Here is an 18660-nt window from a genome sequence, read left to right on the forward strand (position 1 = left end):
GGGCGCTGCTCATCTCCCTGGACGTCCTCCCAGCAGGGAGCATGTCGTCGGGAAGAGACGCCTCACCCACCCCCTCCTGGTCCCTGGGAGACAGAGAGAAAGAACAGGGCTGGTGAGCTTTAGTGTATCAAACAGTAAGAAAGTCATACATTCTTTAATTACTCATGTATATAACCCAGTGCCTTAAACAAGGGACCAGAGTTCTCCCTGGTCAGGTCACTACTAACTAGTACTAGGTCAGACAGTCTCACCTCTGTGTGTCTGCAGTGGAGGACTCATGGTGGCCGGCTCCAGAGGGTCTGTGAACACGTGTTCTGTGTAGATGCCTGACTGACTGACGACCAGCCCCTGGCTCTCCTCCCCCTCCTCTGTAGCCTCTGTGGCCTCTTCCGCCGTGGGGACCCCATCCTCTGCAGGACTGGGCTCTCTGGACAGATCCACTGTTGGGTGGAGGTAGGGAATATGTAGAGAGAAAATATTACAGTAAGTATGCATTAGATACAAAAGGATGATTCAGTGTGGAACCCAGGCATACCCCAGTTTCAATGTGTGTGAAAGTGTGAAAATGCCAACACTAAAACCCCTCATTCAACTACTCCTGGTTGAATCAATGGTATAGTTCTGGGCAGGATCAAATGCCTTCAAACCCTGTATCTCTCCAGGACTAGTGATGGAGGTGACCACTGCTATAATGTCCTGAACCGCGGCCAGTTCCTGTGTCTGTGTTACCTGAGCTGTGCTGGGCCGGGAGGTCATTGAGCCCTGCCCCGGCCATCTGTAGGACGGCGGTGGTCCCTTCCGTTGCCAAGGCGCCGTCGCTGCCCGTGGAGCCCAGACTGGCCACGCTGCCTGCCAATGACACGCCATCAACTGGCCCGACTCCTGGTCCTGGGGTACAGGTAGCTCCTCCCCTGCAGGGTAGTCTGTCTCCAACACACCTGACAAACAGACATGTGAAAACACACAGAAGTGAGCACACACACACACAGTACCGTTTTATTCATTCCATTCAGACATTACAATGACCCCCTTCATCTGATTGAAAGTAAAACCAGCCAACACTGACATATACAGACCCATCTTGAAACATACGTACTATCTTAATACTATAAATTCCTCATAAACTGTACACAAACATCACACACACACACCTGGTATGCTGGCAATGCAGAGGACGTGTGAGTTGCAGGCGTAGAAGCTGTCCAGCAGGTCAGAGGGCTGGTTGCCTCAGCACCATGACTTTAGTAGAGGAGTGGGTACTGGTACAGATCCACACCCTGCAGGACATCTCATCCTGCAGACGCAGCTCCTTGTCCTTCTCACTTTTCTCTGCTCCTGGAGCAAGGACAGGACAGCTGATCATGAGCAGGACAGGACAGGCTGATCATGAGCAAGGTCTCATTATACCAGGACTAGTATGTGTAAGGCTAACAATGTTGACTTGACTGAGCCCTGTCATGATGGCTTGAGGCCAGTGCTCGTAAATATGGGAGCTTTAACTTGTGTCTGTATGTATTACTATCCAGTCTTCTTTCTCCAGTCATTTACAGTACAAGCTCTCAAAAACAGTAATAAGCTGTTTTAAAACACACTTATATTTGATAAAGTTCCAGCATACAGTACTTTTGTTGACTGATATACAAGCTCTCTAAAACAGTCAGAAGTTTCCATATACTGTCTGTGATCCTGATGAGACACCCTCCTTATGTCAAGTGGCTTAAGGTACGGGCACACCCCCCTTGGCCAACATGCTCAAAACACCTCCCCCTTACCTTGTCTCTGTCTTCTAAATGGTCCAGGCTGCTCACAGAGCCCTTCCTGCTCTGTCCTTCCAACATGGACCCTCCCTCTCTGATCGTCCCTCCTGACAGGTTCACACCCGCAGCACACCACAGCTGCAGACATATCAATCAATCAAACAACCTCAAATTTAGAGAAATTGATTTAAAAAAGCTCAATACACCACAGGAGGTTAGTGGCACCTTAATTAGGGAGGACAGGCACTGGTAATGGCTGGAGCGGAATGAGTGGAAAGGTATCAACAACATCAAACACAAAGTTTCCATGTTTTGATGCCATTCCATTTGCTCCATTCCAGACATTATTATGACTGTCCTCCCCTCAGCAGCCTCCATTGCAAAACATGTAATATACTTGTGTATCACAACTGGTATTCAAATGTTGCATTGTGCACAAAAGTAATGTATGTTTCACCAGATCAAAATGAAGTTAACTTAATCCCAGTGTGTGCTGTGCTCACCTTCATAGAAGCATCTTTCTGGTCCAGGGGCCTCAGGTAGACTGGCACAGGTAGATTCTTCTCTTTGTTCTCTGTTGGGCCCCGTTCACTACCTGAGGACACACAAGATGTCAATAAAAAGAAAAACTTGGATATGGTTATTATTGCGAACTCTCTCCTCTCTCTCTCCCTCCGCTCTCTTCCTACCTTAGATTTGCTGGGTAGACTCCATCCATGGGCCTGTACCTGTCCATCCTCCTTCTGCATGTGGGCTTGACCTGTCTGTACTGGGCCCTCTTTTGCTCCCTACGGGACGGAGAGGCGCACGGGTCCATTCTGACAGGGAGGGAGACAAGACAAAAAGGGAATTTCATTACAAAAATACATTATGGGTGGTTTGCTGAATCCTGGATTAGAGAGCACTGTCAATGAGATTATCCAATGAAAAGGCTTTGAGGTCCAGAATATGCCCAATATGGGTCATGAGAAACAAGCCCTAGAGTATATGAACGTTTGTGTAGCATGGTTATGAACATTCTAAAATAGAACAGGTTATGAACAGTTCTAAAATAGAACAGGTTATGAATAGTTCTAAAATAGACAGGTTAAGAACAGTTCTAAAATAGAACAGGTTATGAAAGTTCTAAAATAGAACAGGTTAAGAACAGTTCTAAAATAGAACAGTTATAACAGTTCTAAAATAGAACAGGTTATGAACAGTTCTAAATAGAACAGGTTATGAACAGTTCTAAAATAGAACAGGTTATGAACAGTTCTAAAAGAACAGTTATGAACAGTTTAAATAGACAGGTTATGAACAGTTCTAAAATAGAACAGGTTAGAACAGTTCTAAAATAGAACAGTTATGAACAGTTCTAAAATAGAACAGGTTATGAACAGTTTAAATAGACAGTTATGAACAGTTCTAAATAAACAGGTTATGAACAGTTCTAAAATAGAACAGGTTATGAACAGTTCTAAAATAGAACAGGTATGAACAGTTCTAAAATAGAACAGGTTATGAACAGTTCTAAAATAGAACAGGTTATGAACAGTTCTAATAAGAACAGGTTATGAACAGTTCTAAAATAGAACAGGTATGAACAGTTCTAAAATAGAACAGTATGACAGTTCTAAAATAGAACAGGTATGACAGTTCTAAATAGAACAGTAATGAACAGTTCTAAAATAGAACAGGTATGAACAGTTCTAAAATAGAACAGGTTATGAACAGTTCTAAAATAGAACAGGTATGAACAGTTCTAAAATAGACAGGTTAGAACAGTTCTAAAATAGAACAGGTTATGAACAGTTCTAAAATAGAACGGTTATGAACAGTTCTAAAATAGAACAGGTTATGAATAGTTCTAAAATAGAACAGGTTAAGAACAGTTCTAAAATAGAACAGTTATGAAACAGTTCTAAAATAGAACAGGTTATGAACAGTTCTAAAATAGAACAGGTTATGAACAGTTCTAAAATAGAACAGGTTATGAACAGTTCTAAATGAAGGTAGAACGTTCTAAAATAGAACAGGTTATGAACAGTTCTAAAATAGAACAGGTCATGACAGTTCTAAAATAGAACAGGTCATGGACAGTTCTAAAATAGAACAGGTTATGAACAGTTCTAAATAGAAAAGTTGAACGTTCTAAATAAGAACAGTTATGAACAGTTCTAAAATAGAACAGGTTATGAACAGTTTCTAAAATAGAACAGGTTATGAACAGTTCTAAAATAGAACAGGTTATGAACAGTTCGAAATAGAACAGGTATGAACATTAAAAAGAACAGGTTAAGAACAGTTCTAAATAGAACAGGTTATGAACAGTTCTAAAATAGAACAGGTTATGAACAGTTCTAAAATAGAACAGGTTATGAACAGTTCTAAAATAAGAAACAGGTTATGAACAGTTCTAAAATAGAACAGGTTATGAACAGTTCTAAAATAGAACAGGTTATGAACAGTTCTAAAATAGAACAGGTTATGAAGTCTAAATAGAACAGGTTAAGAACAGTTCTAAATAGAACAGGTTATGAACAGTTCTAAAATAGAACAGGTCATGAACAGTTCTAAAATAGAACAGGTCATGAACAGTTCTAAAATAGAACAGGTTATGAACAGTTCTAAATAGAACAGGTTATGAACAGTTCTAAAATAGAACAGGTTATGAACAGTTCTAAAATAGAACAGTTATGAACAGTTTAAAATAGAACAGGTTATGAATAGTTCTAAAATAGAACAGGTTATGAATAGTTCTAAAATAGAACAGGTTAAGAACAGTTCTAAAATAGAACAGGTTATGAACAGTTCTAAAATAGAACAGGTTATGAATAGTTCTAAATAGAACAGGTTATGAATAGTTCTAAAATAGAACAGGTTATGAATAGTTCTAAATAGAACAGGTTAAGAACAGTTCTAAAATAGAACAGGTTATGAACAGTTCTAAAATAGAACAGGTTATGAATAGTTCTAAAATAGAACAGGTTATGAATAGTTCTAAAATAGAACAGGTTATGAAGAGTCTAAAATAGAAACAGGTCATGAAGAGATTCTAAAATAGAACAGGTTATGAACAGTTCTAAAATAGAACAGGTTATGAACAGTTCTAAAATAAACAGGTTATGAACAGTTCTAAAATAGAACGGTTATGAACAGTTCTAAAATAGAACAGGTTATGAACAGTTCTAAAATAGAACAGGTTATGACAGTTCTAAAATAGAACAGGTTAGAAAAGTTCTAAATAGAACAGGTTAAGACAGTTCTAAAATAGAACAGGTCATGAACAGTTCTAAAATAGAACAGGTCATGAACAGTTCTAAATAGAACAGGTTATGAACAGTTCTAAAATAGAACAGGTTATGAATAGTTCTAAAATAGAACAGGTCATGAACAGTTCTAAATAGAACAGTCATGAACAGTTCTAAAATAGAACAGGTTATGACAGTTCTAAAATAGAACAGGTTATGAATAGTTCTAAAATAGAACAGGTTATAATAGTTCTAAAATAGAACAGGTTATGAATAGTTCTAAAATAGAACAGGTTATGAATAGTTCTAAAATAGAACAGGTTATGAATAGTTCTAAAATAGAACAGGTTATGAATAGTTCTAAAATAGAACAGGTTAAGAACAGTTCTAAAATAGAACAGTTATGAAACAGTTCTAAAATAGAACAGGTTATGAATAGTTCTAAATAGAACAGTTATGAATAGTTCTAAAATAGAAACAGGTTATGAAGAGTTCTAAAATAGAACAGGTTATGAGAGTTCTAAAATAGAAAGTATGAGAGTTCTAAATAGAACAGGTTATGAATAGTTCTAAATAGAACAGGTTATGAACAGTTCTAAAATAGAACAGTATGAACAGTTCTTAATAGAACATTATGAAAGTTCTAAAATAAGAACAGGTTATGAACAGTTCTTAAAATAGAACAGGTTATGAATAGTTCTTAAATAGAACAGGTTATGAACAGTTTCTAAAATAGAACAGGTATGAACAGTTCTAAAATAGAACAGGTCATGAATAGTTCTAAAATAGAACAGGTCATGAATAGTTCTAAAATAGAACAGGTCATGAATAGTTCTAAATAGAACAGGTTATGAATAGTGTCTAAATAGAACAGGTTTTGAATAGTTCTAAAATAGAACAGGTTATGAATAGTTCTAAAATAGAACAGGTTATGAACAGTTCTAGCATCATAAGTAGTTGACCCACATATCCATGATTCTATTATAAGTGCTGTGTAATACATGGAGTGAATGAGCATGGCTCATCATGGCAGAGGTCAAGAGAGGAATAAGGAGAGCTACAACAGTACTAACACATGACAGAATGAGTGCTGTGTCACTACTCACTCCTCGTTGAGGAAGTCGAAGGCCTTGGACTTCTCGGTGGGGAACTGGGAGAAGGTGCTGCTCCTCTTCTTCATTCCCCCTCCTGCAGGGGGCATGTACTTCACCTCCCTCCCATGGGACTCCGCCTTCTTCATCACTGCCGTGCTGGTGGAGGAGGGGCTAAAGAGACGGCTGAAACTGTGGGGGGGAGAGAGAAACCATAGGGATGCGAAGGGGGAGGGGGGGGTTGGTATAGGGAGGAGCAAGGCCGGGGGTCAACCACCAACCAACAGTAAACAGTCACCCACCACCACCACCATCACCTCAAGTATAGTGAAGTGAAGCATGCTGGGGATTTGGGAACGTTGATTAACAGAGCCAAAGCCCACCCATCACAATACCACTCGGGGGCCCCTTAACTGAACGGGAGTCATACATATTAATATATAGTATTATAAGCCTACATACAGTACACTAATACTGTACATTAGGACACCTACACCTGTGTATTTCTGTGTTTGTATATACGTTTTGGCATATGTTATCTGAATGTTGATAGCAGATAGTAATCTGATAGTGTGGGACAGATGGTAATCAAGCAGATAGATTTCAATAGACTGCATAACATGTGTTTACAATGAGCTCCACAGCACAGTAAGAGGAAAGAGCCCCATGTTAAGACAGTCACAGTAAAACTCACAGGGATGAAGGAGGACACCTCTGTCAGTTGATCAAAAGAAGCATGCAATTATATTTTTCATTGTTTTCTTCATATGTCTACACATCATACTGTAATGGACAGTAGATCTTACAAGAGTGCGCATTAATAAAGAGTTGGACATATTTAAATCTCTGCATTACAGCAGGTTATAGGCCTATTGCAGAATTAAGCACTTGTCCATAAATTGTCCTCTAAACAAATACAACTTCTGAGAGGACATGAAGGAGATACAATCAGCTGACATAGACCTCTCAGCAGTCTTTAAGCAGACTAGCAGGACAACATAAGGCAAAATAGGCAGGCGGGGGGGAGGGCAAGAGAATCACATGGGACTGATTTGTTTGTGGATTGGATGGAAAACATGAAGAGTAGTACACATCCAGGATATGTCTATTGTTCAGGGGACTGTAGCAGACCTGGGTTCAAATACTATTTAAAATCGTTCAAATACTTTGAACGTTTGCTTTAGCCTGCATGGACTGCCAGGTGGGCGGGATATGCGCAGTTGGGAATTTTCTATTGGTTCCGTTGCAATAGGCAAGCTCAATCAAGCAAAGCTAAAGTATTTGAAAGGATTTGAAATAGTATTTAAACCCATGGCTAGACTGTAGTTACTGTACCAAGGGGCAAGAGAGGGATGGCTATGARTTTTAAAACATTTACCTAAGACTGAACATTTAATAGCACATCCAAAAAGAAAGAAAACAGGGATGGAATTTCCAGAATGTTAGCATATGATATCATGATGATAGTGTTGAATASATCATATCAGAAATGTATATAATTCCTATGAGTTATTTCGTACAGGTAGTCATTGAAGGAGAGATTATTTGAGACTGCTTACAATTGCCAGATGCTGGATTTCTTCTTCTCAGTAAGGGAAGGGTTTTCTCTGGAGGCTCTGGGAAGACAACACAACATCATGTTAAAGGGACAGTTCAGCASAATTACTTACGACATTGGTTAGTTTAACAAAACCAAAGTGTTGATTGCAGTCCCTCCTTGTCCATAAAATGCCTTCTAAGTAAAGAGATATTTAGATAACTATGTAATTTCTCTGAACTATCCCTTCAACTCATTCATTTAAATTGGTAGAGCAAGGATAGAGCAGAAGGATGATTTCAGTGAAGTCTCAGAGCTGTCTCTTATACACATCTAGATGTGTATAAGAGACAAGGGAAAGGGTGAGAAGAGGAGAGAGCGTGGATATGAGAAGGAATCATACAACAAACAAAGTGATTATGCTGTTTGTATGTGGCTTCTTATACACATCTAGATGTGTATAAGAGACGAGCGTGGATATGAGAAGGAATCATACAACAAACAAAGTGATTATGCTGTTTGTATGTGGCTTCTATGAAAGTGAACTGTGTTTGACCTGTCTCTTATACACATCTAGATGTGTATAAGAGACAGGTTTACTACACCGTACTGCATGATTCTAGCAGGTTTACTAACACATTAGTTCTTGTAGATATGTTGACTATGACATTAGCTAACATGGTGAAAACAATGTAGGCTTGGTGTAGTGGTTAGCGATCATTTGCACCTGGTCACAGACAGCTGTTGTGTTGTGCAATGACGTCCACACYCGAAGGGAAAGGGTGAGAAGAGGAGAGAGCGTGGATATGAGAAGGAATCATACAACAAACAAAGTGATTATGCTGTTTGTATGTGGCTTCTATGAAAGTGAACTGTGTTTGCGGGTGATCAGGGGTGAATTCATTCTACCGATTCTGTTGAAAAAATAAATCTTAAACGAAAGCAAGRGGAAAGAAATGGGGAATGTGAATGACATTTATCCAATATGCTGTAATAGAAATAAGGCCATGCTCATWAAAAATMGTCCTCCCTGATCTTAAATGGCACCGACCGCCACTGACTCAAGTGTATGGCAGTGGCCTAGTTTCAAGTCTAGCATTCAGATTAAGAGGAAAGRCCTGGTTTAGTGGAAAATGTGGAGATAAAATTGACCAAATTGTTTAATTGGCCATATTGTTTAAAAATACATGGTTAGCTGAGYGATTGCATTGTATACGGGCTCTATTCGATTCCCTTCAATCKTACTSTCTCCTCTCCTCCTCCTCACCTGATCATCTCTGTCCACCTAACAGCCTCCTGTAATTCCATCAGTCTCTCCTTGTACTGGTTCCTCTCCATGAGGACTCTAGCCATCTCRACCCTGGTGAACCTCTTCCTCTGGGCTGTAGGAACGTCACTCTGGAACACCAGAGAGAGAGGGTGTTTTTTATTGGTCGGACATACAACGCACCAATCACAGTAAAAAGCTGAATTTTAAGGAAGGTACATTTTGCAGCAATATGATAAAAATATACATTTAACAGTGATTACAATATAGAAAGGGGCACCACTAAAGGACATGAAGAGGTACAGTCACATTATACAGGACAATGTTATACATATGGTAAGAGGCACTCACATCCTCTTCCTCGTTTGGCTTCCCTTTCACCTCCRCCATCTCCACACGCACTCTGGAACAACAGAAGAATTGGTTCAATCAGGTTCATCAACAATATGCTATGCCATGTGTTCATGTTGACAGTTTACTCTTGGTGATTTCCCTAAAAACAGTCTTATAATTGGGTGGCCATATGAATATGGTGTGTTGCTGTTGTCAAATCAAATCTGATTTGTCACATGCGCCGAATACAACATGATCAGTTGTGTGTAGTGTGTTATCGTGTGTTGTTGTTGTTGTTATTGACCCACTTCTTGAGCTCCTCCTCCAGCTCTCTGTTCTTCTCCTCCAGGTTTTTCCTGGTCTGTGTCACGGCGTCTAGTTCCCCCTGCAACACTTCCTTCTCACACGACAGCTCATCCACCCGCGCTATCAGGTCATTCTTCACCACATTCAGAGCGTTCCTACAGGAAACAAGGGGGGAAAGGAATGAATGTGACACCTTACAACACTGCATGCAAAGATGTTTGTGTTATGTTGTGCTTCCAGTATATAGTCCAGTATAGTGGGATCTACAAAGCTATCTAAATATGGAATTGACTTTAGACCAGTTTAAAAGACTAATYACATTTTAATAACTTTGGGAGGTATACATTGAACAAAAATATAAATGCAACATGTAAAGTGTTAGTCCCATGTTTCATGAGCTGAAATAAAAGATCCCAGAAACAAAAAGCTTCTTTCTCTCAAATGTTGTGCTGAAATGTGTTTACATCCCTGTTAGTGAGCATTTCTCCTTTGCCAAGATTATCCATCCACCTGACAGATGTGGCATTTCAATAAGCTGATTACACTGCATGATTATTACACAGGTCCACCTTGTGGTGGGGACAATAAAAGTCCACTCTAAAATGTCATATTTTGTCACACAACACAATGCCCACAGATACTCCAAATTGAGGGAGCGTGCAATTGCCACGCTGACTGCAGGAATGTCCACCTGACTGTTGCCAGAGATTTCATGTTCATTTCTCTACCATAAGGCACCTCCAACGTCATTTTAGAGAATTTGCAGTACAGCCAACTGGCCTCACAACCGCAGACCATGTGTATGTGATCGGGGGGGGCGAGCGTTTGTTGATGTCAACGTTGTGAACAGAGGCTCCATGGTGGCGGTGGGGTTATTGGTATGGGCAGATAACGTGATGAGATATTGAGGCCCATTGTCGTGCCGTTCATCCGCCTCCATCACTTCATGTTTCAGCATGATAATACACGGCCCCATGTCACAAGAATCTGTACCAATCCTGGAAGCTGAAAATGTTCCAGTTTTCATGGTCTGCATACTACCAGACATGTCACCCATTGAGCATGTTTGGGATGCTCTGATCGAGTGTTAGGACAGCGTGTTCCAGTTCCTGCCAATATCCAGAAACTTCGCACAACCATTGAAGAGTGGGACAACATTCCACAGGCCACAATCAACAGCCTGATCAGCTTTATGTGAAGGAGATGTGTCATACTGACGGTTTCTGATCCATGCCCCTACCTTTTTTTAAGGTATCTGTGACCAACTGATGCATATCTGTATTCCCAGTCAGTGAAATCCATAGATTAGGACCTAATGAATTTATGGAACTCTGTAACTCAAATCCTTGAAATTGTTGCATGTTGCGTTTATATTTTTGTTCAGTATAAATGTCAAATAAATCTAAAACTATACCACTCTCAGTGTGTTTTTCTTACTTTGTCTCCATTAGTTGTGTGTTCTCCGTGATCAGGTTCTCAACCTCACGACCATACCTGTAAATAAGGAGCAACACCAGCCAGGGGAGAAATTACCTAGTTTTCTGCTTTGTGTTCATACAACTGGAGTTTAAGAACAGCATGTAAGAAGGCCATGGATAGATTCTCTTATGTATCAAATAGTTCTTAATCAACTATGTTTTTAAATCTTTATCCAAAATAAATCAATATTTATGGAGGTGCGTTTACTTCAATGGATGAACACAGTCACATTGACTGACTTAAATATTCATATAGATAAAATAAAGAATCAGTCCATTCAGGGTGTTAAATATCTCATAGTGAGATATTTCTAAGAAATACAAATCAGGGACAACCCCAACAGCCACCACACAGAACATGTTACATGTCGCAACAGAGTAGGATGGAGCGAGCGGGTGAGGCTTACCAAGCAGCTAAGATCTGAGAAAACCATGCAATCCAAGTCAGGCAAGAAAAGGAGAGAGAGGTGGAGAGAGTGAGACATGAGGTATGTATGAGGAACACAACGGAGAATGAGAGCTAGGGTACTCCTGACAAGCTAATGGGGAAAGGAATGAGTTACAGTTCTAGGGTAGAGAGACAGTTGGGAAAGCTAGAGAAGCTATAAAAACAAACACACAAACAAACTATTTAAGCTGTAAAGTAAAAAATGTGTTATTAAAGCTGTACGATGAGTTATTCTTCATGCTTATGGTGCATGTTAGACAGAAATCAGTATAACCAAAGCAGTTATATGAAGACAAAAATTTTCAAATGCATTTAGCCCTTCTAACAGCTTTCATATGTCCGGTTTCATCTTGTGATCAACTTTTGTTGCCACTGTAATGCTAGCGAGGAGCTGCGGGGGTCAAATTTAGGTCAAGGCAGTAGTAGTAGAGCTATGAGCTGTAGATATGAGGTGGTGAGAGGCCGAATGTAGAGCAGGCCAAATGTAGAGCAGGGATGGGCAACTGGTCCTGAAAGGCCACAGTGTATACAGGCAGGCTTTTGTTCCAGCCCAGCATTAAAACACACCAGATTCACAAAGCCTAATAAACTAGCTATGGTTTTCCAATATAGAACATGTTTTCTTAATTAAGTCAGGTGTGTTAGGGTGGAGCAAAATCCTGCACACACAACTGCAGATACCCATCCCTGGAATAGAGTTTTCTCTGAGGACATAGAGAGAGGTATCGGAGGAGAAATAACAAAGGAGAAGGAGCAAAGGAGAGGTTTTGAGGTCATAATACACACCAGAGTACTCCACTGGGGTTAGGGACAAAAGCCAGAGGAGAGGACACAACGAGGAGAGAGAGAGGCGGGTTAGACACTGATGGAGCTAACAGCAGAGAATGACTTTTAACTGATACAAGCACAACTTCTAAATCCAGTTTAGCTTTGTATTTACTTAACAGCAACGGATTTTCACTTCAGTGCAACAGCCAGTGTGTATTAGTGAGCTGAATTGTAGTAAATAGTGTCAGTTTATTGTCTAACTCAGTGGCCTGCTACTATAGTTATTATGAGTTAGCATGCATTGAACACAGGAGCAGGAAAACGTAGGGAGGTCACCTGGGTAAACAACACACTCAGAAACTCACAAGGGGTTAACACAAGTCATCCCAAAACTAGTTAAACTTCATCTGTCAAGAGACATTCCAAAACTAGTTTAACTTCATCTGTCAAGAGACATTCCAAAACTAGTTTAACTTCATCTGTCAAGACATTCCAAAACTAGTTTAACTTCATCTGTCAAGAGACATTCCAAAACTAGTTTAACTTCATCTGTCAAGAGACATTCCAAAACTAGTTTAACTTCATCTGTCAAGAGACATTCCAAAACTAGTTTAACTTCATCTGTCAAGAGACATTCCAAAACTAGTTTAACTTCATCTGTCAAGAGAATTCCAAAACTAGTTTAACTTCATCTGTCAAAAGACATTCCAAAACTAGTTTTATCATCTGTCAAGAGACACATTCCAAAACTAGTTTAACTTCATCGTTCAAGAGACATTCCAGAACTAGTTTAACTTCATCTGTCAAGAGACATTCCAAAACTAGTTTAACTTCATCTGTCAAGAGACATTCCAAAACTAGTTAAACTCCATCTGTCAAGAGACATTCCAAACTAGTTACTCATCTGTCAAGAACATTCCAAAACTAGTTAAACTCCATCTGTCAAGAGACATTCCAAAACTAGTTAAACTCCATCTGTCAAGAGACATTCCAAAACTAGTTAAACTCCATCTGTCAAGAGACATTCCAAAACTAGGTAAACTCCATCTGTCAAGAGACATTCCAAAACTAGTTTACTTCATCTGTCAAGAGACATTCCAAAACTAGTTTAACTTCATCTGTCAAGAGACATTCCAAAACTAGTTAACTTCATCTGTCAAGAGACATCCAAAACTAGTTAAACTCCATCTGTCAAGAGACATTCCAAAACTAGTTAAACTCCATCTGTCAAGAGACATTCCAAAACTAGTTAAACTCCATCTGTCAAGAGACATTCCAAAACTAGTTAAACTCCATCTGTCAAGAGACATTCCAAAACTAGTTAACTCCATCTGTCAAGAGACATTCCAAAGATACACTTTTAAATGAATCCAGTGGTTGAACTTTGTAGTTGAGTGTCACACAGTTTGTACGTCCATTTTTTTTTTAAATAGATAAATCTTCCCAAAAGTTGCTGTAATGCTGGGGGAATGAATACTGTTCCTTGAAGGTGTCAGGCTTTAGTTCTTACAGTATAGCTTATATAGAAACGGATCCTTGTGTTGTAATTCATTATCATAATGTTACTACAACATTACTCAAATGCTAATAGCAACAGATTGTTAAAGGTGTTATATTTCATMACCATAAAGTCACTACAGTGTTATAACAATGTTACTACAATGCTAAACGCTACACATCCTTGGAGGTGTTTTGCTGCTATAGGAAAGGATTCCTTCCCTCGCTTACCCAGCAGGTCCGCCCCCTCGTCCACGTCTCCGATGACGTCCCCTATGCCTGCAGACGACAGCTCCGCAAACAGAGAGTCTGTGTTGCGGTCAAACGCCATGTTCTCAATGCCAATGCCTCCTTTGGTCGGGGTGCTGCATAGTGGAGCGATTAGCAGAATAGCATTTAGCAGGTTGTACAGGAGTAATACCCAATGTATTTCAAGGTCTAAATTGTAGTCTCAATTTGTCAATGAAAGAGAGGATTTATCCCAAGTTGACTATATGGTGATGGTTTTGTAGGGYTTACCTAGATGCTTTGTATCCACTGAGGTCCATGTCCAGTTCAGGGGTGGACTCAATGATGTCATGCACATCTGAGCTATCCTCGTTCTCTGGCACACCTACAGGACACATATAATACAGACTAGAATCAAATCAAAGAGAACTTCATTATGTGCTATTAGATCATCAAGAATGGATACAAAGACAAATCTCTCTGTCATCTACCATTGTAATACTTGTCGTGAGGACTTAGTTGCAGTATCGTGAGTAACATTTCATACCCACTGATATTGACCTGTTCCCCAGTGCCGCTAGCAACTCCATGCTCTTACTGTTTGGCCCCTCCCCTTCCATGGCGACGTCCGAGGCCGTGGTGGACATGGGAGTGATCGACTTCGAGCCAAGGTCCGACAGCTCGTCCTGCAACCACAACCGATAGGGTCATCATAGAGATCATAGAGAGGTCAAGAGTCAAAGGTTAACCCTAACCCTGACCGTGACCCATTAAGGGATAACATTTTCCTGAACTAGGGCCCGGAGTTTTTCCTGGTAAGGTCATGTGTGGAGGAAAAACTCCTGTCTCTAGTGCTAGGTACAATAGAGACAGGACAGGAACTAAGGAACACAGGGATGTCACCATGGTAACAGTTCAGAGAGGGYAGACACCACAACACCACAGCTCAACCTGGCTTAAAGCTAACACACTGGAGCTGGGGACAAAACTAAACAAGCACTAGTTAAAGACATTGAGGATACAAGTAGTGCAGACAGAAACCCATCGCCTGTGACTCCCATCAACTTCCATAAAAAATGTATTCTATTATGAGTCAGTTAAGAACAAATTCTTATTTACAATGACGGCCTACCACGGCCAAACCCGGACAATGCTGGGCCAATTGTGTGCCGCCCATTGGGACTCCCAATCACAGCTGGATGTAATTCGGCCTGGATTCAAACCAGGAGCTGTAGTGGCGCCTCTTGCACTGAGATGCAGTGCCTTAGACCACTGCGTCACTCGGGAGTAAAGATCTTTCATTTTAATATATAACATTTCTTAAAGGTATTTCTTTGAAGTGATGACTTTTTAATTGGGAGAAGCTCTAAAAAACATAAATTGGTATCCATTATTCTGTACAATAATCAAATATGAATTTGATCGTAGATGATCTATTTTCTGTAGTTTGAGCTCAGGACCAGGAATACGTTGACTGGGACAAGGAAGGGTAGAACACAGTCAACAGCTAATACACACWAATTCACACTTCACATCAGATCACAGGGCTCACATGGACTTCACAAGAGGTCAGAGGTCAACACAGAACATAAACCAATCATGGGCCCAGTGGATAGTGCCATTCCTTCACTGAGAGACAACAACACAGAACACACACACAACTCAAAGGTCAGCTCATAACAGAAACAAACACAAGATTCACTATGAATGACAACACAATAATAAGTGATCTAATCTCCAATGTTAAGTCTACATAGAGTACAATAAGATWTACAACTACAGAGTGTAGTTCTACTGTGTAAAACTACAAAGAGTGTTATAACTACGAAGACTGTTATTTAACTAGGGAGAGTAGTATGCATGCTAAAACTGTGAGATAACTACATACTGTGAGACAATTTGCTTCCAAGTTCACYTGAAAAAAATGAAACGGAGCTAGGACAGCAACAGCATGTGAAAGAAGTACAGCTCGTACCATGCAGTTTGGCAAAATGAAACACGACAACATAGAAGCTGAATGGAACCACGCCTTCCCCACTCTACAGACCACTGACTGATCAAAACAGCTCATTTTAGGGGGGAAACTAAATGGAGGTGATCATTGACTGTTCCTTTAGCTCACTGAGGAGGATCTATCTAGGATTTGAAGGGAAACCTGACATGGTTGCATTGGGCACAGGTGGTCTGTGAAGTGAGGGACTTTGAATAATGCGCAAAGAGATGCTGCTTGCTCTGAAAAAATGAAACAGCACACTGAAGACAACTACTAAAGCCCACACACACACACACACACACACAACATGGGGCTCTCCATGGCATGTACAAGCGGGTTGCAGTGACGGTTTTCCTATCCACCAGCACAGAGACAACTACCTTGCAGTCGTCTGGGAGTGAATTCCCCCAAGAGATCTGCAGCGTACTGTAACCATTCCTTCTCTTTGGGGGGTCGTCTGCATCCAACTGCTTGGAAGAGAGTTACAATGAAGAAGCACATTTCTGCAGAAGCACTGAGGCAACACACACTGCCAAGCGTGCGTGTGTGTGTGAGTGTCGGTCTACATTGCTCACAGCTGGTGATGGCTGGCTGAAAGTCAAGGTTATTAGATTCAACATGTCGGAGTTTTGAGGTGACCACTAGCCAGTGACTACCATCTCACCACAGCTGACTGAAGCCTATGAAGTCCAGTCACTGAACCATACAGAAGAAACCCTACTTACATAGTCAGAGTATTATTGTGTCAATGAAGTTTAGAGTTTGAGTTACTCACATACTGACTCTTGGGTTGAACGCTTATGAGGTCGCCCTTATTTATGGAGAACTCAAAAACCGAATTCCAAATTGGAACACACTCGAATTCCAAACTAAATCTGAAAATACATATGTTCACATCTTCCATTGGTGGCTGCAATCTCCCTTTTCTAGGTTCTTCTGTTATGGCTAAGAGACAGGTTATTGCAATGAATGATTCCGATACTATTCTAAAAGTCCAGGCATCAGAAGCATGGTAATCTCGTTGAAATGGCACGCAGCATTTGGTTCATGACTGCGAGACATGTTTGCTGTTTGAATTGACAGCTGGACGAGAGAGCAGTGCTCAATCAATAGTAGTGAGTGACCGATGGCATTTGTTAATGAACTCAGAGCAGTTCATCTGAAGAGAATACATGTCAGAAAACGATGGTCATGTCAACATGGGGTTGCACATAACCCCCAACTGGTTTCTAATGACATCATTTCAACCAGCTTTGAGCGCTGGGACTGAGTATTTTTAGCCTATATAAAGAAAACCAATACAGTCTATAAGAGAATACCACTGTCACTACACTTACAGATCAGAACCAATATGAAGATGTCAATCTCTAGAAACAATGTCTGCGATAAAGAAGACAAGGGGCTTTATATGTCATACCCCCTATATTTATGACATGACCTCATTAGCGTTTTGACATGTATTCTTGTCCCATGCCCAATTGAAAAATACTGCGTTCTAGATTTAGCTAGAACATTTGAACTATAATCAACCAAATGCCACGAGCTCATACATCTCATTACACCTAATAAGACTGACTTTCATTATAAGAGCGATTCCAATAGCCACAGCGTGCCTCTCCGTGGCCCTGGCGACCTTCGTTCAACTCCCCTTCAAAGATGACATGTGCAAACATGTTCTCGACAGTCATGGGTAGACCCTGCAACAGCAAGATGGCTGTGTTATCCCAGAATCGGGCCCTACCACGTCCACACAGATCTCTTTAACCCCCCCATCTCGGTGCCCTGAGACCATGCCACATTTGATGCCCCTGGACTTTTAAATAGTTATGAATCATTCATTGCAATAACCTGTCTCCTTAGCATACAGAATAACCTAGAAAAGGGAGATGCACCACCAATGGAAGATGTGAACACTATGTATTTTTCAGATGAGTTGGAAATTCGAGGTGTGTCCCCCCTGGCAATCGGTTTTGGATTCTCCATAAAATAATGCGACCGCTCAAACGAAGCGGAAGCGCTGTGCGAACCCAGACAGAAGCAGGTCAGCCGATATGTGAAGTAAACCTCAAACTCTAAACTTCAATAACGCAAGTCACACCCCATATAATTAGCTGGCTGACACAGTATTACAGCAATGCAGTCTTTTCTTCCTGTATATAGAGGAAAACAGATATGTACACAGACGCCATCCAGTAATATTCTATAGCAGTGTCTAGGTATGAGTGGCTTACTCTCCTATTCCGAGCGTGTCATGTTCAAGAGGACTCTATAGCACCCGTGATCAGGGAACTAGCACTGGGTACAATAACCATCAGCGTAATTGTCTCACAGTCCTTATCCTAGAGAGATCCTCGAGATCGTGTAAGTCTATGAGACTAGCGCGTTTTTGTCAACCAGGGCCTTTGATCACCAGCCTTGTTTTAGCAAATCTGACTGAGAATCTCATCCATGCCAGAGAGCCGATAGATGTCCCGAACTATCTCCACATCACAGCTTACCCATCACGACAGACATCTCTTTATACGAAGCGTGATGAGGGACAAATGACTAAATAAGGAGCATTCTATCCTGCTAAGCTTATGCATATTCATGAAGTTGCCCTCTGAAACATGTATCTGAGGAGTGTGTTTGGCCTCAGTGCTTCTGCAGAAATGTGCTTCTTCATTGTTAACTCTTCTTCCCAAGCAGGTGATGCAGACGACCCCCCAAAGAGAAGGGGATGGT

The 18660-nt window shown here is 40.7% G+C and overlaps 1 pseudogene; it reads right to left on the reverse strand.

Moving 5' to 3' along the window:
• LOC112076759 (C-Jun-amino-terminal kinase-interacting protein 4-like) overlaps positions 1-17609 on the reverse strand; it is a 29902-nt pseudogene extending 12293 nt beyond the window's left edge.
• Positions 17610-18660: the final 1051 nt, after the last annotated feature.

This window comes from Salvelinus sp. IW2-2015, unplaced genomic scaffold (assembly GCF_002910315.2).
Source record: "Salvelinus sp. IW2-2015 unplaced genomic scaffold, ASM291031v2 Un_scaffold3994, whole genome shotgun sequence".
Taxonomy (NCBI): domain Eukaryota; kingdom Metazoa; phylum Chordata; class Actinopteri; order Salmoniformes; family Salmonidae; genus Salvelinus; species Salvelinus sp. IW2-2015.